The 25,922-nt window shown below is 42.9% G+C and overlaps 1 protein-coding gene across 4 annotated transcripts in view; it reads right to left on the bottom strand.

The window, feature by feature from the left end:
• Positions 1 to 25,922, bottom strand: part of PDE1B (phosphodiesterase 1B) — a 657,058-nt gene that overhangs the window by 274,071 nt on the left and 357,065 nt on the right. The window contains exon 1 of one of the 4 annotated variants that reach the window (XM_033937716.1): positions 1,354 to 1,453. The exons of the other annotated variants lie outside the window; for them this stretch is intronic. The gene's annotated coding sequence lies outside the window, so the exon portion shown is untranslated. Of the gene's footprint in view, positions 1 to 1,353; positions 1,454 to 25,922 lie in introns of those variants that run through there. 4 annotated transcript variants of the gene reach the window in all.

The raw sequence follows: 25,922 nt of genomic DNA, 5'->3' as shown, positions 1-25,922 counted from the left end.
TATTGGCAATGGAGGAGTCAGGTTCACACCTTGGTACTCTGGGAAGCCCGAGATGTAGAGGAATATTCTAAGGGACGGAAACAATTTTTGATTTCTTGGAGTGCTTATCTTGACTCCTTGAACCCCAGGGGCCGGAGCCTCTTATTGAACACACCGTACTGATGTTGTATTGAAGAGCAGTATATAAATACAAATAAACAAACATTGTAGTTCCCCATTTTAAAAAAGTTAGTATGGTGGGGGGTGGGGGGGTGAGTGGCTCTGGAGCCTATAAGAATCAAAGCCTCTGGAATTTCTCTCTTTTGTGTTTGATTGACTTGTGAGAGGGGGACTTTTCCTGTACTCACTGATGACCATGCTTATATATTTTTTCTGGTATTCTGGATCTATTTTATGGTTATGGATTATGGTTTATTAATATTGATATATCGCTCGTTCATTTCACTGGTCCAAGCGGTTTACAGATTATAATAAAATAAAACAAATATAAAAAGGAAATCTATTATTAGATAGTATAGACCTAATCCATATAAAAAGCAAAAATACTAAGGAACATTCACTCTTACAAAAAGCATTCACTCCTAAATAAAATCATACAAATATCATTGAACTTTAAAATTTCATCAGACCGCTTTCTGTCTGTAATTCTCTATACTGGGAAGATTTAGGAGGGTAGGGGGTAGAACATGTGTTTATTAACCAGGAATTATTGGAATGTTCATGTCATTGCTGTTCCTGTATTTGTTCCTTAATAAAACAGATTTCACATATAAAAATTAAAGAAGAAAAAAAAAATTAGAAAAAGATAAGAAATACAAAATACAAATTGAAAAATTACAAATTAAAGAACTTAAAACAGCCCTCAGAAGAGCTATAAACAATTTTTCGGTTTTCACAGCCTACTTCAGAAAAGCCAAGCCTAATAGCCAGTGTTCATCCCAAAGTATAGTCATCTAACGGTGCAATACTTTTTATAAAACTAGTTTTTAATCGGGTTTTAACGACACAGTCAATTACCACAGCGACCATAGCCAATTAAAGTCATTAAGTTAGGCAGCAGCATTTGGCCTTTAAGGTCTGGTCTAACACAAGCACCTTCACAGATTCGTAAGGAACTTTAGAGCCTGCATTAGGAATAGGAGCAGAGGGAAAAGGTTTTTTTTTCTGGGAAATCAGAGGTCTTCTTGATGTCTTGGAATTCAATTTCAATTTGTGATCACTAAGCCAATCCACTATCCTTGTTAAGTTTGTTGCTGAGAATTAGGATATTTTGTGGACAACACAACTCAGGTTGATAAATATGGGGATCTGAGAGAGTGTTCTGCCAAAGAACTATGGCCAGGATTCACTAACCTGCCAGATCAGGCCCGATCCGGGAAGGTCTGACCAATTCAGAAAACAAAAATATGCAGATGGGGGCGATCGGAGGAATGCCCCATCTGCCTGCACTGCTTCGTTCTATCTGTAAGATATGAATAAAACCACTATAAGACAATATCAACAAAACTAATCTTATGTAATCTACAGAGATAATGATTTATGAAATCAAATGCTGCAGAGAGGTCTAACAGAAGCACTAGATTTATCTTAATCTAAGTTATTTGGAATTATAATAGCAATGCTAATTGGATTGGATTTGATTTATAGTCCTTGATATACCACTATGACAAATGTATTAAGCAATTAACAATGCTACATTAAGAAAAATTATAGTAATATTTCAATACATAAAAATCTATAAAACAGTAACATCACAGTAGAAACAAATACAAAATATAACTGCAAATACTTCTTTATATTCAACCATATCCCTGAAATTAGTAGTTTCCAAATCCAAAATATTATTGGAATAAAATCGACTTCAGTAGTTTCCAGAAGGCATAATAAAACAAGCCAAACATAAAAACCATTCAGCAATAAATTCCAAAGAGCTGGGCCAACATAAGAAAAAGCTCTATTTATAGTCAGCTCCAATTTGACTTCTTTTGAACCAGGGCTATTTTGTGCAATGGGATTACCTGAAACCCAGGTCTTCTAGTGGGAAGACTTACAGAAATATTTTCCAGCATTGGTAGACTGGTGGTTAACTGGACCCACAAAGCTCCAAAGTCTGGATAGTCCTGTCTCAAGACAACCAGGAGTGGAAGTCAAGGTAAGACTCCTACTTCTAACTTGGCTTGCCCCACAGGAATTTTGATTGAAAGCCAGACTTTAGGGTAATCCTTCTGGTGTCCATGAATGCAGGTTAAAGTCATTGTCCTATTAAAATGTATCTAGAGTCTCTTGATTAACTCTCTCTGAATAAGTCTTTACACTTCGAAAGTCCACCAAATCTTGAGTGGGTGGGGGTCCCCTCCAGCTCAACTTGGACCACAAAATTCTGTATCTTAGGATGAGGAGCATCCAAAAAGTTGCAAGCATACTGTATGATGCCATTAGATTAACATTCTTGGTGTCCTCTTTCTCTACAGTTGAAGCAAGATATAGATTCTGACAGACTTGGAACATTGAGCGCTGAATTTTCAGTGGTTGCAACATCATTCATTTATTCTGTATATGTTTTCCAGGGTTCAAGAGCATATTCTTTAATTTAGGCTGGGGTTCTTAGGTACAGATTGAGCCTACTGAAAAACTTCAGCTACTTCCAGAGCACTTTCCAGTGTCAGCTTGAGATGTACTTTGGCACCCATTTTGGCGACAAAAATAAGCAACTGGTCCAGGGGTGCCAGTCAGTCTCAGAGACTGCTAGAAAGTGTTGTGATGCAGCGAGAGACATGCCCATTCTCTCCTACTGCATCACAACACCCCTACCCTTGCAGCATCGGTGAACATCCCCCTCGCTGTCCTAAAATCCCAGCCAAGCGCCACACCCACACACCCCCCCCTGCAGGATAGATGCCTACATGCTACTGCTGCCCTGAAATCCCAGTCACATGCCACCCCCGCCCCCCACCGCAGCGGGAAAGATGCCTACACTCTCCTGCTGCCCTGAAATCCTGGCCATGCACCTCCCTCCCCCACCTCTGGGGCTTGTTTATAGAACATGCAAATAGGGTGGTTTGTGGGATGCACGAGCGTGTATTCACAAGAGATGGTGTGCGGCTGGGATTTCAGGGCAGCGAGAGAATATCTCTCCCGCTGTTGTGTTTTGGGGTTTTTTTTCTTGACGTGTTTTTTCTGCGCATGTGCCATTCACTAACACCAGCGATGGGCACATGCAAATCTTCACTGCTGTCCGTCGACCTTATTTGCATGCACGATTTTTTAAGAATGTCTCGCTTTTTTCCGATTCGCTATCAAAATGGCTGCATTAGCAGACTGTCACTTTTAACGTGAGTTTTTGAGAATCCTGGCCTTTGTTCTGTAAAAGAAGTTTTGGGAACTCTCTTTGAAATGGAAGGCCTATTTATTTACTTATTTAGATGTATTAACCGCCTTTATGAAGAGATTCACCCAATGCAGGTATAATTCAACATAAAACTTACAATTTTGTTGACAGTATAATAGTAGTAAAAAGACCAAATATAAACATAAATACAATGAATGAGGTAGAGTTAAAATCAGTAAATTGAAACTTAATAATAGGACTACCATGAAACAATATACAGTGGTACCTCGGTTTACGAGTGCACCGGTTTGCGAGTGTTTTGCAAGACGAGCAAAACATTTGCAAACTTGGTGCCTCGTAAACCGAGCATGCCTCGATTTGCGAGCACCCCCCCCTGTGAACCGGCACCCTCCCCCCCGCGATCCGACACCCCCCCGCCACCATCCGGCACCCCCCGCCGCCATCAGGCACCCCCCCGCCGCGACCTGAGGTCCCCCCAACCCACCTGAACCCTCTTCTTACTTTGATGTAGCCTCCGCACCGGCACCAGCATGTCCTGTGCTGGTGCCGGTGCCCGAAGATCTGCCTTCTGTGCTGGGTCTTGAGCATGTGCGCATGCTCAAGGCCTGAGAGTTCACATCGAACGTGAACTCTCACGTCGAACGTGAACTCTCAGCCTTGAGCATGCGCACATGCTCAAGACCCAGCACAGGAGGCAGATCTTCGGGCACCGGCACCAACACACAGGACATGCTGCTGCCGGTGCCGGTGCGGAGGCTACATCAAAGTAAGAAGAGGGTTCGGGTGGGTTGGGGGGGACCTCAAGTCGCGGCGAGGGGGTGTCCGATGGCAGTGGAGGGGTGCCAGATCGCGGGGGGAGGGTGCCGGTTCGCGGGGGGGGGGGGTCTTCAGGGGGAGCAATGCCGGTTCTCGTGGGGGGGGGGAGCAGCGCTGCTAGCCTCAGGGGGGGTGGGGAGGGAACCTATCAAAGTGAGTTTCCTTTATTTCCTATGGGGAAACTCGCTTTGATAAACGAGCATTTTGGATTACGAGCATGCTCCTGGAACGGATTATGCTCGTAATCCAAGGTACCACTGTACTTATTAACAGCACTGAAATTCAAATAAGTGAGATATAATACATATGGAAAGGGAGACATAATACTTATGAAGCATCTAATAAGCACAAGTTAGAACATTCAGTTAACTTAGAGGCCTTCCTGGACCACAGAAGCCAGGTCTGTTGTTGCCAGTAGGTGTTGTGCACCCACAATACTAACAAAGCTCCCTCATTGTGTTAGGGAGGAGCAATTTGTATTGTGTTTGGTACCCTCAATCATTTTGAAATATTGGTGTTTATGCCCTGTATCCCATCCCCCAGAGAATCTCTACTTCATGGTGGTCTAGTGGGTCTAGAACTCCCCCTTCCCCCATATGCATGGGTAAAATACTAGAAATACTTCCCCATACCGAGGCAATTCCTATGGATTTCTGGGCCCCAAATGCAAAACATTTTTGTTTTGCCCTCAATTTTAGTTGCTAAGAATTTGGCAAGCTTTTTTTTTTTATTCACCGCTTATTATGTCTACTTCCTCTCTTATAGATCTTCATATCATATCCTTTTTCTATAGAAGAATTTCCAATAATTTTCCCAAAATATGTAAAAAAATTAGTAAATCTAAATTGTACATTCTACAATTTAGATTTATCAATTTTTTACGTATTTTGTGAAATGGGGTTTGGTAAATTTGGGTTAGTTTGTGGTCAATCATTTTCCCACCACCAAAGTAAAAAACTGACCTGTATTTTCCATTTTCCTCTGTGGCACTACTTTTATGGAGCGGGACTACATTTGGTTATCCCTAGTCTTGTGAAATCACTCCATTCTGCAGAGATGTATGGAACAAGTCGTTCACTTTCACTTGACTTGCCAGAATTTCTTTGAGGTCCCTTAGGACATATTCCATCTACAGCCATCGTTTTGACCATTTAGCGTACCAGCACACCTTCAAGGGCCATAATTTACTTAATAAATAAGCCAAGCATTGTCTCAAAAGAAAAGAGAGCTTATTTTGCTCGTTTAGGTCTTTTCATTTAGCCAACATGAAATGACATCTCTTATATTCTGACAGTACAGAAATTGGAGCTGCAAACAAGGACTTTATCACATAAACTGTGCTCAAAATCAGCTTCCATGCTCTTCTGGGTAACAACAGCACAATTACCATATATGAGTTATTGTGTTACATAAGCAGTCTCATTGTTTATTTAGAACCACTCAGAGCACATCATAAAGCATACTATTTAGACACAATTTACTGATGGGTATTGCAGGAGAATGTAGGTTTGCAGGTGGTCTTTTCTCAGCTTTCTCTATGAATATTTAGTGTAAAACTCTACAGAAGAAATGCTATTACTAATCAGCTGCTTTAAAAAAAAAATCTGAGAAACTTGCTCTTATTTCACGCACCTGGTTTCCTATATTTTCTCTGCGTCGTTTACGCCAATTACACTGCTGGGATCAGCAGATAGTAATCAAATGTGCCCTTTCTAGTGCAAATGCAAGCAGTGTCTCACTTCCGGCTCACCACACAATTGGACGAGGAGTGTGTGGCGCAGTGTGTGGCGCAATGGTTGGATCTACAGCCTCAGCACCCTGGGGTTGTGGGTTCAAACCCCGCGCTGCTCCTTGTGACCCTGAGCAAGTCACTTAATCCTCCATAGCCCCAGGTACGTTAGAGAGATTGTGAGCCCACCGGGACAGAGAGGGAAAAATGCTTGAGTACCTGATTGTAAAAACCGCTTAGATAACCTTGATAGGCGGTATATAAAATCCTAATAAACTTGACTTGAAACTTGACCCCTGAAGAAGACTTTTTGTCGAAACGCGGACCTTGTTGGGTCCTGTATCCCTAGCGGACTAGGTCCTTTAAGGCTTTTATGTGGATGATTTATTTTTATGTGGATGAAATTATTTTATGTGGATGATTTCAGTGTACCTTTGGAACTTTGACACTTTCAAATAAAGTCCATTTAGGAACATCGTCACTCCACAGAGTTTTTTTGGTTTTCTCAGAGATGCCTGTACCATTTATATGCTACATAATTAGCTTGGGCCATTTTCTGTCTCTGTAGATCAGGGGTGTCAATCGAGTCGGGTTTTCAGGATTTCCCCAATGAATATGCGTGAGATCTATTAGCATATAATGAAAGCAGTGCATGCAAATAGATCTCACGCATATTCATTGGGAAAATCCTGAAAACCCAACTGTATTGCGGCCCTCGAGGAGGGACTTTGACACCCCTGCTGTAGATGGAGCATTAAAACAAAGTGTGCACAGTACAGTGTTAGGCTAACTGTGGAAAGGTCAGGAGATCTGCAGCGTGTCCAAAGATGGCTTGCCTGGATAGAATAATGCTTTAAGGGCCTTGTATACAGATAGGGGATGTTGGGAGCCATCTTTGGGGTTTGTTTATAGAACATGCAAGTGGGTTGTTTTGTGGGATGCACGAGCGTATATTCAAAGAAATGATTATGTAAAGATTTTAGATGGGGGATTTTAGGGGGATCATAATGGTGTTTTTATAATGGTGAACTGAGGAGAGAAATACCTACAGGTTACTCTTTTGTTTGTGCATATGACATGTATATTGATACTTACCCAGTCTAAAATGTCGCCATAAGCATCCTGGCAAGTTTTTATCTGCAGGCTGCCTCAGTGCCAGAATCCACAAGTACACTGATCTTCCAACATTCTCTACATGTCACCATCCTGCTGAGTACAAAACAGGTACTAGACATATGAATACAGAGGCTACCTCAGGGTTCTCCGCTCTCCCCAGTCCTGTTCAATCTCTATATGACTACATTGAACCTTTATAAGTTGTCAGCTTGGGAAACACTGTTCACCTATGCGGATGATATCTTTATGTTGATTGAGATTGATTCAGATCTCACCAACCCAGCCTTTAAAATAAATCATTGTATCTCCAAACTCCAAGCCTGGGCTATGTCTGTCCAGATGAAGCTAAATGCTGCAAAAACAAACTTTTATGGCTAGGCCCAAAATTGGACTGTCTTCCTCCAACTGTAACTTTGGATTCCGGGGTCTCCCTGCAGATCGAGTTCTCTTCCAAGATATTGGGAGTTCTCATAGACTCTTCTCTTACTTTTAAGGATCATAAGAACATAAGAAGTTGCCTCCACTGGGTCAGACCAGAGGTCCATCGCGCCCAGCAATCTGCACCCGCGGCGGCCCATCAGGTCCATGACCTGTCAAGTGGTCCCTGCCTCATCCTATAACCTATCACTACTTCTGTCCGTACCCCTCAATCCCCTTATCCTTCAGGAATTTATCCAAACCTTCTTTGAATCCCTATAGTGTCTTCTGCCCTATCACAACCTCCGGGAGTGCGTTCCACGTGTCCACCACTCTCTGGGTGAAGAAGAACTTCCTGGCATTGGTTCTAAACCTGTCCCCTTTCAGTTTCTCCGTGCTTTTTTAGTCTTCGAATGTTGAGGAAGGTCAGAAATCTTTTCCACCAACAATACTTCTCTGTTCTGGTCCAATCTATCATATTATCCCGGCTACATTACTGTAACACTGTCTATCTCGGCATAACAAAGACCTGCCTTCAAAGATTCCAACTGATACAAAATACCGCTGCAAAATTAATTTTGGGAAAAAGTAGATTTGACCATGTGTCTCCTTTGCTTTTAAACCTTCACTGGCTTCCGGTCTATCTCTGGATTCACTTCAAATGTGCATGTATTACTTTTAAAATTTTACATGGTATCTTCATCCCTCTTGTCCCTGTATTATGGAATGTTTATAGATTCTCCTATGCAAAAGGCACCCAACAATTCAAACTCTCCCTTCCTTCAGTGAAAGGAATCAAACGAGTCAAGAATTTCAGTCAATCCATGGTTTTCAAATTTTCTCAACTATGGAACGAACTTCCTCTTATTTTAAGGGGTCCTGGTCCTTTTCAACTTTTTCGTAAATCTTTAAAAAATATTTTATTTGCCAAACACTTTGGAAACCAGTCATATTAATATTTTCTGATTGTTACGTTTTTCAGTATTTTTTAACTGAGTCGAACTCCTTTCTGGCTGAAGACCTGGTATACAAAGCTAAGTTTTAGTCTAGTTTAGGATGTCCCTGCTTCAAGGTTTGTTTGTTTTTTTCACATCAGTGTTGGGGGAAGAGCAATATATGTATCTAAGATTTGTCTCCATGCTCATTACTGCTTTTCTAAAATACTGCCTGTAGTCTCCATATGCGTACCTAGACTTCTTTTACTTCACAAATGTTCTTTTTTAAAATGAGGTTCTGTATATACTGTTTTACAGTAAACCAGTTAGATGTACCAAATGTTAAATGGTATATGAAATTAATACAACTAAACTCTCAACGGTAGGTGCTTAAACCCTTTGAATATGAGCACTTCAAGTCTATTTTTGTGTTTTTTTGAAGCATTATTTTACACAGAATCAGAATCTTGCGAATATTTTGTCATTTTTACTTTTAGGGTTATTTTCCCCATTTTGCTAGTTTGTGACTTAACCAATAAATGCATTGTTTACTTTTTGATTCACCCCAATTTTTTTTTTTTTCTTAAATCATAGTTTCTGAAGTAGACAGAAACCTTATTTTGTGGAGGAGCATTTGAGTGAAAGGTGAGGCGAAGAAAGTAAGAAATCATCCAAAAACTACCCCCACCCCTAAGGACCCAGAAAATAGGTCTCCCCCTCCACAACTTTAGCCTCAGATGCTGACCACACAGCAGTCCACTGGGGACCCACTACATACCTGTGATGGACAGATGCAGTGACCCAAACAAGATCTGTTCTGAACACCAGTGGTCTGCAGGGAATACTTACAGCTCATTCCCCACATGCAGTTTCATCACTGCAGAGTAGCTTGTAAACAGCTTTATTATTTTTTTTTTTTACCAGTGCATCTTCATTTCATCATAGCAATATATCAACTAATGTTAACTGCAGAACAAATCCTGCCTCACTTTTAGAATGTACCAAGAACTGTTGGAGGTGGTGGTTGGGGGGAAAGAGCAACAATAATAACAGCTCTTAGCTGCTCAAGGATGTTGTCATGCACTCAAAGGCAAGTTGCATCTTAGAAATTCAGACATTTTTTGACAGAAACACTTAGAGGCTGTCAAGACTGCTCCAACTAGCAGATCTCAATGATGGAGGGTCAGCTTTTGCACTCTGGGAACAGTCATGTGAACTAATTACTACAGCAAGGTATAAATCTCCCTGAACTACTACTCTTTGTGCTGGGATGAATAGAAAAAAATGTATTCATTATAAAAAAAAATCAAAAGGCAAAACGGAGGACGATGATGTCTGGTAAACCCCAGCTGAAAAGGAAGCCATGCTTTGAGGAGGAGATAGTGGATGCTGTGGATGGGCCATTTGGCCTCTATCCATCTGCACAGGAGCATCACTTGGTTACCTCAAAAAAGAAGCTGAGGGTGAGTTTGCAAGCTTTTCCATTGTGGATAGGTTGAGGGGTGTCCCCTCTGATTAAGGACACTATAAATTACTGTTAGAAATGCAGTATTGGTTTCTCTCTTCTCCTTTCCTTTCTCCCCCTGCAGCCTCCCCTCCTGCATTCCTACCTTCCCAGCCGGCAGTGCTGCTGGCTGGCTGGCTGATTTGTCTCCTCTCTATGGCAGTCTGAAATAGAGAAGAGACTCGAACTGGCCGGCCAACCAGCTAGCAGTGCTAGAATGTAAGCCTTAGGCAAAGCACTGCTGGCTGAGAAGGTAGGAGTGTAGGAGGGTGTCCATGGTGGAAGGGAAAGAGAAGAGACCGAAGGACACAATTTTTTTGTTTTTTTTTTTGGGGGGGGGGGGGGCATGGCCATTCCGAGGCCTATGCCTTCAGTTTCTGGATGGAGAATCATGCCTCTAATGGTGCCTAAGGTCATTTTTGGCCAAAACCACACCTACTTTGACCTTAGGTGCTGCTAAGCGCCTCTACAGATAAGATTCCAGTGCCTTTTTTGCAGGTGCCTGTGGGCGTCTACATTTTTTAAACAAGATTTTAATTGGCGTAGTCAATTAATGTGCCGATCAAATCAATTACAACAAGTTAGGCGGCAGTAGGGCACCTACCACTGCCTAAGTTATAGTGCTATTTGCAGAATCTGCTCCTCTGTGTTCATCCCACACATTTTTTAATTCCATCACCATTTTCCTCTCCACCACCTCCCTGGGCCTCAATCCAGGCCTCAATCACCCTATCTATGAAAAATAATTGCCTAACATTTCTCCTAAGTCTAGTCCTGCAACTTGCTTCCAGCTGTGGCCAATCCAGGTCATAAGCACCTGGTAGAAACCCAGACCGTGGCAATATTTCATGCTACAAATCCCAGGGACAATAGTGGCATCCCCCATGTCTGGCTCAATAGCACTATTCTACACGCGTAACACTATTTTCTCTGTCACAGCCCCCTCCCTATGGAATGTTCTCCCACCAGATATCAGACTTGAAAAACTCCCTTGACAAATTCAGAAGCAAGTTAAAGACATTCCTATTTAGAGATGCCTACCAGCTATAAATAAAATGGGGATGTCACATCTGTTTTCTGTTTTAACTGTAAGTGCAATAAATACATTACAATAAATACATAAAAGCACTTATATTTTATAAATGAAACCACAAACACTTTCTCCACCCTCCCACTCTCCCTCTCATCCCCACCCTCTTTCCCTAAACCTAGATGCGTCTTTGGAATTTCAAAGTTGACAGGATCGTGTGAATTTTATTTAAGATTCTTTTATATAAGATTTATATAGTTAAGATTCTTTTATATAAAATTCCAATGGCCCCCAAATCTCTTTAAATTTCTTGGAATCACCTAATTCCTCTGCTAATAATTTCTAAGGTCCTTGGATGCTAAATTACCAATACTGGTTAATAAGACAAAATGTCAATCACTTTGGTTAAACTCAAAATTTATAATAGCAAAATCAAAAATCTTCTGGGATGTCACATCAACAATCCTGGTCAGACTATTAACCACAAACCGCTTTTAAGAAGCACTATCCCCTCCCTATGTTATCTCCACCCCTTTTTTACCTCCCTTTTAATTTATTTTATCTCAATGTACTTTACTTATCCTTACCCATAAGCCCCCTTGTTATCACATGTCTTTGTCTGATCTGTCCTTGATATTTTAGACATGCATGCCTCCCCTTTCTTTTTTTTCTTTTTAAAGTTTAGTATTGTAAACTGTCTAGGTAACCTTTGATAGATGGTATATCAAATATGTAATAAACTTGGAAACTTGGACTTTTTCTCCAGGAACTTGTCCAAATCTTGTTTTTAAACTCAGCTACGCTAACCGCTGATACCACATCCTCTAGCAACGAGTTCCAGAGCTCATAAAGCAGTAAGGACACATACAGTGAAGCAACTAGAATCTGAAAGAGGCAGTTCAGCTGGGAAACACTGCGCAGAACAACGCATGAGTGCCAACTCTCAACAGTATCACTTGGAATAGCAGAAAGGGATGCTGTCACTGCTGATTCAGCAGCCCCCTTTCTACTATTTCTTATGATTTCTATAGTGCTACTAGCCATACACAGAACTCTACACATTATATTGTGTATACTGGTATTAGATCCCTAGTATTTGTCAAGTTAGGATAATAACTTGTACCTGAAAAACTTGTACTGTAACTATGGCAAATTGTAACCTAATAACTGTATATTGTGTATGTTGACCTGTGACCCATCCTGGGTTCTTTGGGGAGGATGAGATAGAAAATGAAATAAATCAATTAATCTACAGGCGCTCTTTCATGACAAGATGACCTCTCACAAACCAACAACGATGCTGAATCTAGTCTTTTAACAGATGCAAGTTTCATTTTTAAAACAGCTCTCCTGTCAGAGACTGTAATAATAAGAGTACCTTAATTTTTGTACTTTCGAGTTGAAAAAAATCGGCCAAACTATCCGCAGTTAGAATGGATTCTTCTGTGGGATCAATAAGTGTCTCAATATCGTAAAGGTCATTGACTAATTTAAAAAGACTACTACTATTAATTGGTACATTGCCAATTTGGGGGGCATAAAAATTTTTACGTTTCTCCTTTGTCAGATTTTTATAGACTTTCAGTTTTTGCCTCCAAACCTCTCTATGCTCTGAAGTTCCTGATTTTAACCATTGTCTTTCTAATTTCCTTAATTCCCTTTTTACCATTAGAAGCTCTGAGTCGAACCATCCATCTAAGTTTCTAGATCTTTCTTCTTACTTTTATAGGGGCCATTTCATTTAAAATATGAGTACTAGTGCTAATCCATGAATCCATAAATTGATCAATCTCTTCATTTTGTTTAGAAATTATATCAAAATTCCACAGGGAAATTCATCTAAACCTGTCTTACAGAGCAGAATATAAAATGCAAGGGAATTAAAACATACACACACACACACTCGCAAAACAGAAAAGTCACCATAAAAGGAAGTAATTAAACTATTGAAGGAAGTAATAAAGGTTGCATGTTAACGGCAGAAATCTTACTCACAGACCAGGAACTCTTCCAGCAGTTAACCAGAATGTGCTTATTAATTCCTTATAAATATTTCTCAGGGACTTACCGGTGTTTATTTAAAGGTAAAAATTTTTCTGCCATAAAAAGGATTCCTGCCCATCACACATTTGTACACATTGAGAGGAATGCTTTTGAGCTTTCTCATGCTCAGGCTGATACAGTGAGACTTAGCTAATGCTATTTAATAAGAAAGGGATATATTATTAATTTGAGTGCAAATTGTTGGATATGTAGTGTGTGTGTGTATGGGGGGGAGATATAAGTATTTGTCATAGAATATAATTTTGATTGACTTTAAGTGATGTTAATGTATAAAATGACTGTATAATATGTTGCACTTATTTTTGGCTTTAAAATGAATAAAGATTTATAAAAAAAAGAAAAAATAAGAAAGGGACATTCTATTCTATCAGCCTATTTGCAAAGCTGGTACACAGGCATTAGGCGCCCTTGGTGAAACTTCAAACTTGCACCTGCAAACCCCCCAAATGCTGATAATAAAACTTGAGAACAATCATATAAAAACATATATTTTGACATCGTATTTTAAAGTATTAAACTTTTGTGAACATATAATGAGAGCAATTTCCAAAAGCCATTTACAATGGGAAATTGGCTATTTAAAAACTGAATACCAAAATCACTGGCAGAGATAAATATAATCACACACACACACCAAAAACTATCTCCTTCTAATGAGGTAGAAAACGGATAACAACCAGACTAAGGTGGAGAAAAAAGGCTTCACAACCAATCAAGAAACTCATCACGACAGTAAAAACTGCAAAGCGAGTGGGTCCTTAGTTCATCACTGGCCATGAAAAAACTCCACCACTGCCAGTTTTTAATTCCGTTTCATCCAACAGCAGGAATGGCAAAAATAGAAAAATACTACTCCTTAGAGATGTAAAGCAGCAACGTGGAAAGGCACATCCTGAAAAGTACAGCAGTCCTTATAACATAGTTGAACAAATTAGCTAAGAAAATCAAGTAGTAAAAATACATCCAAAGTACTTAGCTATAGAGAATACACATATCCATAGCTGCAAACTAAGGGCTCCTTTTACTAAGGTGCGCTAGCGTTTTTAGCGCACGCAGCAGATTAGCGTGCACTAAGCCCACGCAACTACAGGTAGCAGTAAAAGAATATTAACCTCCATAAAGGGTGCACGTCTCAAGAAAATGGTATTGGAACCCACCAGGGACCAGGCGATACTGGACCTGGTACTCACCAACGGGGATAGCGTCTCAGATGTCTCAGTAGGTGATACACTGGCCTCCAGCGACCATAATATGGTATGGCTCAACCTCAGGAAAGGTTTCTCTAAGTCAAACACAGCAACAAGGGTTCTCAACTTTAGAGGCACAGACTTCAACTGAATGGGAGATTTTGTCCATCAGGAGCTGTATAAACAAACAAAATCTGACGATTTAGAGGATATGTGGTCGTCTCTGAAGTCCATCCTACATGCAGCAACAAACCGATACATAAGAACAGTAAGTAAACGCAGGAGAACCAAAAGACCCCAATGGTTCACTAGAGAAATTTCAGACCTAGTTAAAAAGAAAAAGCAAGCATTCATCACCTACAAACATTTAGGAAACCAGGGGGCGAAAAAGGACTATCTAGACAGAGCTAAATCTGTCAAAAAAGAAGTCAGAGAGGCCAAACTCCGAATGGAAGTAGAGCTAGCACGGAATATTAAGAAAGGGGACAAATCTTTCTTTAGCTATATTAGTGACAGAAAAAGAAACAAAGATGGGATAGAACGACTGAAGTAATCGGACGGTAACTTTGCGGAATCAGATTCTTCCAAGGCAGAACTACTAAACGAATACTTCTGTTCAGTCTTCACCTGTGAAGCGCCAGGAGCTGGTCCACAGCTTCAGACGGGAGGATAACCAGAAAGACCCGTTTCAGGATTTCGAGTTTACGCCCAGTAGCGTCTACAACAAACTATCAAGACTCAAAGTAAACAAGGCCATGGGACCGGACAACCTACACCCCAGGGTGCTCAGGGAATTAAGTGAAGTCCTGGCAGAACCATTATCTGTGCTTTTCAATCTTTCCCTATGCACAGGAAGAGTCCCCTTGGACTGGAAAACAGCTAACGTAATCCCACTCCACAAAAAGGGCTGCAGGACAGAGTTGGCAAACTACAGACCAGTGAGTCTCACATCTGTAATGTGTAAACTCATGGAAACTCTGATCAAACGGAATCTTGACACAATCCTAGATGAGGAAAACCTACGTGACCCACACCAACACGGGTTCACCCAGGGTAGATCATGCAAATCTAATCTGATTAGCTTTTTTGACTGGGTTACTAGACAACTGGATGCCAGAGAATCACTGGATATGGTATATTTGGATTTCAGTAAAGCATTTGATAGCGTCCCACACCGAAGGCTATTGAACAAGTTGAAAACGATGGGATTGGGAGACACTCTAACTACATGGGTTGGGGATTGGCTGAGCGGTAGACTTCAGAGGGTGGTGGTGAACGGTACCCCATCCAAGGCATCGGAAGTGATCAGTGGGGTGCCGCAGGGCTCAGTCCTGGGCCCGATTCTATTCAATTTATTCATAAGAGATATGACGCAAGGACTTAAAGGAAGAGTAGCACTGTTCGCTGACGACGCCAAACTTTGCAACATAGTAGGCAAAAGTGTATTACCTGACAATATGACACATGATCTACTGCTGCTGGAAAGATGGTCAACTACTTGGCAGCTAGGCTTCAATGCTAAAAAATGCAAGATAATGCACCTGGGCAAGAGAAATCCACGTAGAACTTATGTACTGAATGGTGAAACATTGGTTAAGACCACGGCAGAACACGATCTAGGGGTGATTATCAGTGAGGACATGAAGGCTGCCAATCAAGTGGAGAAGGCTTCCTCCAGGGCAAGACAGATGATGGGTTGTATCCGCAGAGGTTTTGTCAGCAGGAGACCTGAAATAATGATGCCGTTATACAGATCCATGGTGAGGCCTCACTTGGAGTACTGTGTTCAGTTCTGGAGACCACACTACCATAAGGATATACTGAGGATCGAGTCGGTTCAACGAATGGCGACAAGGATGGTCTTGGGGCTCAAGGATCTCACGTATGAAGAAAGACTAAAAAAATTGCGGCTGTATTCACTTGAGGAAAGAAGAGAACGGGGAGACATGATTAAAACGTATAAGTACATCACGGGACGTATCGAGTCAGAAGATGATCTCTTCTGTCTCATGGGACCCTCAACCACCAGAGGGCATCCGCTGAAAATCAGGGGAGGGAAATTTCAGAATGACTCCAGGAAGTACTTCTTCACCGAAAGAGTGGTGGATCATTGGAATGGACTCCCACTGCAGGTGATTGAGGCCAGCAGCGTGACGGATTTTAAGAGGAAATGGGATATTCACGTGGGATCTCTAGGGGAGTGAACTCTGGGGGGCGGATAATTGGAATGGGCAGACTTGGTGGGCTATAGCCCTTTTCTGCCGTCATTTTCTATGTTTCTACCAGCTAGTCCCAAAGGTCCAGAGTGACCCCCTGCTGGCAGGCAGCATAAATTGCCCATCAAGACTTTACAGCTCAAAAGGTTTAATAGATATGAGCAGACAGGACTTGGAATTTCAGGTTGCCTGCTCCCCTTCCAGGTAGTGTAAAGGGAGCAAATGGGTAGAAGTGTGAGGCTAAAGCAAAGCAATATATGCCGCTCTGCTCCCTTATCCAGCACCTTTCCACGTATTTCTATTTCCAGTTTGTGGCCATCTATTCTGTATTTGTTGAGAGTTCTCTTTTTGTGTGTTTGTGTATAGACCTTCGTGAGATATTCTGACAATATGTAGCTTCTGTTTTCACACCAGGAAATTTACTGCTAATAAACAGTTTTAAACAATGTTATAGCTTGTGAGTTTCTTTCATTGGGCCTTCAGATAGAACCAGCACAAGGATCTTAAGTCTAAGCAGCTATAGAAGTGATAAATAGTAGTAGTAGGGTCAGCTCAAGGCACGGACCAGTTGAGGCAGAAGCTCAGGGCGTCAAGCTTCAAGGGTGCTAAAAGCCTGCCTCACCTAATCCCTCTGCAGCGGCCAAAACCTCTAGTCGTGGGTCTGGTACCCCCCCTCAGGCCACCCTCCCCCAGTCTACCTCACAATTTAGTTATCCCCTCCTATGCACCGGCAGCATTTCCCCTAATGCAACCCACACCAGCTCTGACGTCGTCCTCTACTACATCCCTGAGGAAACAGGAAATTACATCAAAGTGGGGCAGGCTACAACAAAGGGAAGATTCTGCAGCTGGTGCAGATGCTAATGTTAATGGTGTCTTATATACCGCTATATCTCCTACTGGATTCAAAGCGGTTTACAAAAGGATCACAAAACATTACAAAGAATGAATAAGAACAAAAGACTTGAGATTATAGATATTAAAGCTAAGCATACTGGATTAAGAGAGGCCTATATTTCAAAGAAGAAGGTTTTCAGCAATTTGCAAAATAAGCAGTAAGTAGTTATAGTGCTCATTTCTGCTGCCAAGGGGGCTGACCCACTCAGCAGGAGATTCAGGGTCCGTGCCTAGCCCAGCCCATTGCTCTGCCCTTCCTGACCCTTTGCTCTGCCCCGATTGGCAGCCAGAGGCAAAAGGCATTGCCTCCCTGTGCCATGGCAGCAGAAAAGGCCTTCCTAAAAGGTCATCTCCTGCTGCCGCTATCCTGCAGCAACCTTTCATGAAGGCCTTTCCTGCTGCTGTGGCAGTGGCCAGGACGATCTGCGCTAAGCTCTGCACAGACCGCATGGGGCACTTAGGTGCATCCATTTATGCCAGCATTGACCTGCCATACATAGGCACGCTTATTTTTGACATAGCAATGTGGCTTTGCACTAATATTTTATATTGGCTTAGGAGCCCTCTTAAGCACTTATGGAACTTGTGTCCCTTTGCGGCACATAAAATGAGATGCCAATTTATAGACTTGCAGCCAGTGTGTCTTGTTGGTTTGCTCATGGATCAAATCTTCTGGCATAGGACAGTAAGCTTGAATGCAACGAAGATACAAGGATTGTCATACTGACAAACTTTAAGGCAACTGTTAAAGACAATTCTATAACTGGACATCTACATTTCTACACCCATGTACAGAATACCAGAATTTATGTGCATAAGAACCAGCAGGATGCCTTTAACACTATTTTGTCACAATATATGTAAGTGCCATTAGCACATAAATTCAAGGGAGGGACTATACATGGGTGGCGTTATGTGCATCCTTGAAGCATTTATGCGATAAGAGTTTTGCCTGGTCTATGACAGGTGGAAAGAGGAAAATGTCGCGGCCATCTTGATAACAGGAGCTCGATGATCGATATGCGGCGATAAGTTTCACAAAGGTAGTAACCAACAGTTTAAATAGTTTGGTGTGAATATAAGTGTTTAGATTTTACTAGGAGATTAATTACTAGGGGATAAACTATATTAACAAGGTATATTTTATGTCTTATAGGGATGGTAGCCTTGAAGAAACCCTCCAGGTGAAACATGTCGGCTTATTAATCCCTGAAATCAGACCACTTAAGCTAAGTATTAAAGCTTCAAATATATTAGACAAACTTTAATAATAGAATAATAGAATTGCATCTAACTAAAAAGACATTTAAATGACCCGGTGAGGACTGAATGCATAAAGCCAGATACTATGAAATAACATTTGAGTATCGTGGTGGCATTTCTGAGGGTCTGAGTATTTAATGACTATAAGGGAGAGTGTTAAAGAGGTGGTCAAAGCAGTGGCGTACCAAGGGGGGGGCGGTCCGCCCCGGGTGCAAACCCTGAGGGGGTGCTCCCGGTCTGGTTCACCCCCTGCTTCCGGTTCAGCCCCCGACGTCTAGGTGTCACATCTGGATTTCCTCCCACTCCCCCCCCTCGGCCTCCCCGCACCATTTACCTGGGGAAACAGCCTGCACAAGATCACGATTCCAGCGATCTTTGCCTGCTTCGGCTGTTTCCTCCGCCGCGGTCCCGCCCCTCCTCTGACATCAGAAGAGGGGCGGGACCTCGGCAGAGGAAACAGCCGAAGCAGGCAAAGATCGCTGGCATCACAATCTTGTGCAGGCTGTTTCCCCAGGTAAATGGTGCGGGGAGGTAGGGGGGATGAGCAGTCCTTCGTGGTGGTGGTGGTGGTGGGGGCAAGCGGTCCTTCGAGGTGGTGGGGGGGTGAGTGGTCCTTTGGGGGGGGCAGCAGGCCTTCAGGGTGGGGCAGGCAAGCAGGCCTTGTGGGGGGAGGACAGGCCTTCAAGGGGGGACAGGCCTTCAAGGGGGGGGGTGCAGGCCTTCGGAGGGGGGGACAGGCCTTCAAGGGGGACAGGCAGGCTTTCAAGGGGGGGGGACAGGCCTTCAAGGGGAACAGGCAGGCAGGCCTTCAAGGAGGGGGGACAGGCCTTCAAGGGGGACAGACAGGCAGGCCTTCAAGGGGGGGCAGGCCTTCAAGGGGGGGGACAGACCTTCAAGGGGAACAGGCAGGCAGGCCTTCAGGGGGGGTGCAGGCCTTCGGGGGGACAGGTAGGCAGGCCTTCAAGAGGGGGACATGCCTTCAAGGCGGGGACAGGCCTTCAGGGGAGGACATGCCCTGGTGTAGAAGTACACGGAGGGAAGGGGGAAGGGTTCAAAGAGACGTGCATATGCCAGACTTTGGGTGGGAAGAAATAATGGGTTTGAAAATAGAGGACAGGGAGAGAGATGATGGACCATGGGTTTTAGGGAGGGAAGGAACAGAAAGGGAGAGAAGTTGGACACAAGGGATGGTGTGGAGGGGGGGATAGAGATACTGGTTAGGAGGGTAGCTGGGAAAAGAAAGAGAGAGATGGTGGACCCTGGGGTGGTGGGGAAGGAGGGAGAGCTGCTGGATAAAAGGGTAGTTAAGAAAAGGTGGATCTGTGGAGGGAGATGAAAAAAAGGAAAGATGCCAGACATCCGGGGGAGGGAAGGGAAACAGAAGGGGAGGACAGAGATGGCAGATGGATGGTTAGCAAGGAGAAAGAAGAAAGAAGGAGACCCTGGCAAGCAAGTTATCAGAAGACAACCAAAGCCTTGGACCAACAAGATTTGAAAAATAACCAGACAACAAAAGGTAGAAAAACTAATTTTATTTTCTGTTTTGTGATTACATTATGTCAGATTTGAAATGCGTATCCTGCCAGAGCTGGTGTTAGACCGCAAACGTGAGCTAGGATTTAACAGAGAGAGGAAAAGTCTTTTTTGTTTCTTTATTTTATTTACACCACAGTGCCAGTGTGGTTAGGAGAAGCCAAAGGGGGGTGAAAAAGCTATAAAATAAACCCACCAGGATGTTTGAAAAAAACACCCAATTGGGCAGGAAAATTTAATCGATAAACCAATTCAATAGGCTGAATCGAATCAAAATTTTTTTTCCTGAATCTGGCAGCACTAGTTTGCGCTACTGTCTTAGACTTTAGAAACTGGGATTGGGGAGAGATGGCATCCTCAGTACTTTATAATGCAAGTGAAACGAGGATTTGGTGAGACTTTTGAAGGATCTGCAGAAGAAAAACATTGTATAGGCCAGGGACATGAGATAGCAGGAAATGGGAACTTTTCTTCCTTCTATTTTTGTGAATGGAAAGGCTGAGGATGTCAGAGAGTTCAGTTAAAATATGTGTTTTATAAGAAAATATAATAATGTGTTTTATAAAGTTTATAGCATTGCTGGCTTACCCGGTGAGGTGTTCCTAGTGGTGGTGGTGGCAACGTGTCAATGTGTTGAGAGGAAGAGGTGGTCTGGGAAATTCTGCTGAGCAAACTCTGGGCCCATTTCCACCCCCCAGTTAGTCCACTCCACTCAACTGGTTCACACACTGAGTGGGTCTTTGGGTGTTGTTCCTGGGTAGTTGTTTTGGGGTCTCTTCCAGTGGTTTGTCAGTATCTCCTTTTGGTCCAAGGAAGGAAACTTTGTTAACCTTAGCATTGACCTACAGAATATGTTTGTAACAGCGCTGCTTGTGTGGCATTAGGCTATGTAGTGATCGAAAAAAAAAACCAGACCTTTGCACATTTTTGCACTATATGGTGGGTGTATGAGGAGATTCACATTTCCTGCACAGCTAAGTCCGTGTGAAGTTACCTTGTGCTGTATTTGACATCTAGCAAGGTCTCTGTTTGGAAGGAAAGATCTAAACTTAAAAATGAAGTGGCCAGAAGTTATGGTAAAAGCAGATAGTGTAGCTGGTTTTAAGAAAGATTTGGACAAATTCCTGGAGGAAAAGTCCATAGACTGTTATTAAGACATGGGGGATGTGTCTGCTTGCCCTGGATCAGTAGCATGGAATATTGCTACTCTTTGGGTTTTGACCAGGTATTAGTGACCTGGATTGGCTACCATGAGAATGGGCTACTAGGCATGATGGACCATTGGTCTGACCCAGTTAGGCTATTCTTATGTTATGTTCTCATCTGTAGGGGCCTTTGTTTTCACTTCTTATTTTAATGTATTTTTTTTCTGGGAACTTATCAGTGTTTTTTTATAATGGGAACAAAAATGGAAGAAAATTAATGTGTGTGGAATGGGGTAGGGGGGTAATTAATTTCTTCAGCTAAATAATTCAATCCACCTCACCAGACATAGGAGAACTCACGCATCATTCACACACCTTCCAACCAAAATCATCAAAAGAAAAAAACTGTTCGACAACCTCCTAGCCATTCGAGCTGCAACACTCGACCCCCAACTCTACAAGCTATTGACCTCGACCACAGACTACAAAACCTGCAAAAAAGAAATAAAAACCCTTCTATTCAAAAAACACATAAAACCAAACTAACACAATCAGAACTGTCCCAAGCATCATCTGCAACTACTTCATATGTACTTCTGATGTCAAGACAATTCAGACATAATTTATGTTATTTTATGTCATGTTATGTTTGGAATAATGGTTACATGTATGAGGTTCAATAAAAGAAAATTTTCACTGCCTGTTTCTATTCCATTTCATGATCATTACAAAAAATATTTTTTTACATTGGGGTGGGGTGTCAAAAAATAATGGGCCCCGGGTGCCACATACCCTAGGTACGCCACTGGGTCAATGTTAGACAATTCTTGAACAGTCAATGTCTATGATAGACTTTCTCAAAATAATTTATATGTGCAGGTGTAACTGTGGCCACATAAAGTTAGGAGTGCTGATACCAGGTTATGCTAGTGTTCTATAATGAGTGGTCTTCATTCATTTTTCAGCTGGGGCCACTTCGGATTCTAATGAGCTGAAGGAGAGCCACCAAATATGGGCCAGTGTGTGCCAAAGACATCCATTCTGTCGGTTCTTTCAGACCATTCCAGAACCTACAACTGGGTTCAGAAGTGTTCCAAAATTCAGAGCACCAAACTTAACCACAAAGACAATCCCCAAAATACACATGCATACAACTGTATACAGTCTTACATGTACCGGGCCATGGTGTGCCTGGAATACTGCGTCCAACACTGGTAGCCGTACATGAAAAAGGACATAGTACTACTTGAAAGGGTCAGAGAAGAGTGACAAAAATGGTTAAGGGACTGGAGGACTTTCCGTACAGTGAGAGGTTAGAGAAACTGGGCCTCTTCTCCCTTGAAAAGAGGATACTGAGAGGGGACATGATCGAAACATTCAAGATAATGAAGACTTAGTAGAGAAAGAGAGATTGTTCACCCTCTCCGGGGTGGAGAGAACAAGAGGGCACTCGCTAAAAGATTCTGTACAAACGTAAGGAAGTTCTTCTTCACCCAGAGAATGGTAGAAATCTGGAACGCTCTTCCAGAGGCTGTTATAGGAAAAAACACCCTCCAGGGATTCAAGAAAAGGTTACATAAGTTCCTGCTGAACCAGAACGTACGCAGGTAAGGCTAGACTAATGTGACCATTTATTTTTTTCATCAAAACGGGACATCTATTAATATTCAGTCCCGCCCCCAATTCCGCCCTAGCCCCACCCCTAGCCCCACCCTAGCCCCGCCCCCAATTTCTTCCATTCATTTTCTTGTACACACAATATCTTAATTCATAATGGTAAACATAAAATATAAAAAAAAAAACACAAAGCACACTGTACGCAGAGAAAATATTAATTATCATTTACGAGTTTCAGGGTTTTTTCAAAGATGTAAAGGCAGATTACTTTAAAATAAGCAATGTCACCTCAGTAACTATAGAAAAATAGACAAATATAGTGCAAAATATAGACAGCAGATATAAATTCTCAAAACAGACACATTTTGATCACTAAATTGATAATAAAATCATTTTTCCTACCTTTGTTGTCTGGTGATTTCATGAGTCTCTGTTGCACTTCCTAATGACTGTGCATCCAATCTTTCTTTCTTTTGCATTCAACATTTCTTTCAGAATCCAGCCCCATCCCCTTTGGGTCCAGGTCTCTCTCTCTTTTCCCTCTGTTACCCTCCCCAGATTCAGTGTCAGTTCTCCTTTCTACCTTTGTTCCAGGTCTCCCTTTCTCTCCCCCTCTGTTTGAACCTCCCAAAGTCCTGCATCTGCCTCCTGTCTTTCCACTTTCATCAAAGCCTTTTTCTCTGTAGTCTTACTAATGTGCTTACAACCCCCTCTTTCTCTGCCTCTTTCTCTCCTTCTTTCCTTCCTCCCTCCCAGCAGATTTTAGCATATCTCTCTACTCCTTTTTTCCCCTCGGATCTAGTATCTGTCTCCTTCCTCTTTTCCTCCTCCCAGGTCTGGTATCTGTCTCCTCTCCTTCCCCCCTGCTCTGGCATCTCTCTCTCCGCTCCCTTCCTCCTGTTCTTCCCTGGTCTTCCTTCTCAATTTATTTTCTGCCTCTCTCTAAATTCTTTTTTACTATTCAGTCCTCAATTTCCCTCTTTCACTGTGTCTACCTATAGCTTGCTACCTCTTTCCCTCACCCCTTCCAGTAACTAACTATATCCTCTTCCCTCAATCCTGCATGTGCCCTTTTTTCCTTTCTCCTCCCCACTTCCTTCCAGTATCTGCTCCCCCTGTCCCTCACACTTCCATTCAGCGGCTGTCCCTCCTCTCCCCCACACTTCTGTTCATTGCTGTTTCTCTCTCTCTATCCCTTCCATCTACTGTTCACTCTCTATCTCGCCCCTTCCATTCACTGCCCTCTGTGCTCTTTCCATCCAGTGTCCGCTCTCTCTCTCTTTCTCTCTCTTCCATATGGCATCTTCCCTCTTTCTATGCTCCTTCCATAAACTATCTATCTCGTGCCCCTTCTCTCCTTTGTACATGATTGATTTCAGCTCTGTCACCTCTCTGTTTTTCTCTCTTTGTCACCACCCCCTCCCCTATGCTCTGGCATCTCTCTCTTCTCCTTTCTTTCCTTCCCCCATGGTCTGGCATCATCCCTTCCCTGATTCCCGGCATCTCTCTCCTTTCCTTTTCTTCCATCTATCCCTCCCCCTCTATGCTCTGACAACTCCTCCTTCCTTTTCCCTTGGTCTGGCATACCTTCCTCCTTCCATCCAAGCCCTGGCATTTCCTTTCATTCCCTCCCTCATCTTCCTTCAACACTCTCCCCAATTCTCTCCCCCTCTGCTCCCTTTCCTCCTTGTCACCCAAGGCCTGGTGTCCTGAACTTCATCGGGCAGCAGCAGCATTCACAATTCAATGCTGTTGCCAGCTTCAGGCCTTCCTCTCTATCAGGTCCTGTCTTCATGAAAACAGGAAGTAGGCAGGTCCCGGTAGAGAGGAAGGCCTGAAGCCGGCAACAGCAGCAAATTGTAAACGCTGCTGCTGCTGCCCGAAGAAGGTAATGGAGCACCGAAGAAGGTAATGGAGCGCTTCTCCCCCCACCCAGTCGAACCTCTGCTGACCCTCCTATCTCTCCCTCCCGACCCTCCCAGCGAGTTGACAACCTCCCTCCAGTAGCGTCGGCAGCCGCAGCAAGCTAAACAGGCTGCTTCGCGGCTTTCTCCTGCCCGCGAATCCCTCTGCCGCATCACCGATGATGTCATCAGTGACGCTTCGCCGGCAGGAGGAAGCCGTGAAGCAGCCTGTTTAGCTTGCTGCGGCTGCCGACGCTACTGGAAGGAGGTTGTCAACTCGCTGGGAGGGTCGGAAGGGAGAGATAGGAGGGTCAGCGGGGCCTGAATCCAGGCTGTGATTCCCTGCCCCGTTGTTCCCACTCACAGCTTTGGACGCCCTCTCTGAAAACGGGACATTTCGGGCGTCCCGAAGCTGGGAGTGGGGACAACAGAACAGGGGATGTGAAAAAGGGACTGTCCCGTTCAAAACGGGACGTATGGTCACCTTAGGCTAGACTCAAATAGGGCACTGGTCTTTGACCTAAGGGCCGCCACATGAGTAGACTGCTGGGCACGATGGACCACTGGTCTGACCTAGCAGCGGCAAATCTTATGTTCTTATGTACTTCTTTATAGGTTAGTTCATATTCTCACACACATAATATCCTGGGAGAAAAAAAGTATATGAGTAAATAATAGAAACAAGATTATTTCCCTATCTCTAAACAAAATCCCTAAAGAAAAATCCCTACAGTATGAACACACACAACATATTCTTGCAAAGCAGACAGATATTTTACAGACACAAAGGAGGGGATTTGCTCCACAGTGATAAGCAACAGACTCAGAACTCATCTAGAGCAAAACCCGTATTCTGTTAGCTTCAGAGTCCGCGTCTTATAGTTTTTTCTCTTACATTGGGAGAATAGGAATATGCATTTGTATTAGCCCTAATGACCTCATTTCATCTCTTATCTCTTTCATGTATCCTGACCATTTGAGATATTGTTTTTTTTCTCAAGTCCCTAACAATCCTAGCCTGTCTTAATTGGAGGTGTAATAAATTTGGGGGCACAGGGGTGACTCCTAGGTTGCAATGGCATCTCCTGCTAGTCCCAGGTACCTTAATTACCCTTCTCATGACCCTATCACCTGGGACCCCTTATCAGCCCAGAAACCAGAGTTCTCATAGAAAGAAACTCAAGATAACTTAGGTAAGAA

The sequence above is a fragment of the Geotrypetes seraphini genome, chromosome 3 (genome assembly GCF_902459505.1).
Source record: "Geotrypetes seraphini chromosome 3, aGeoSer1.1, whole genome shotgun sequence".
Lineage (NCBI taxonomy): Eukaryota > Metazoa > Chordata > Amphibia > Gymnophiona > Dermophiidae > Geotrypetes > Geotrypetes seraphini.
Note: the sequence above shows the minus strand (reverse complement) of the source record. Positions and strands in the feature narration are given on the sequence as shown.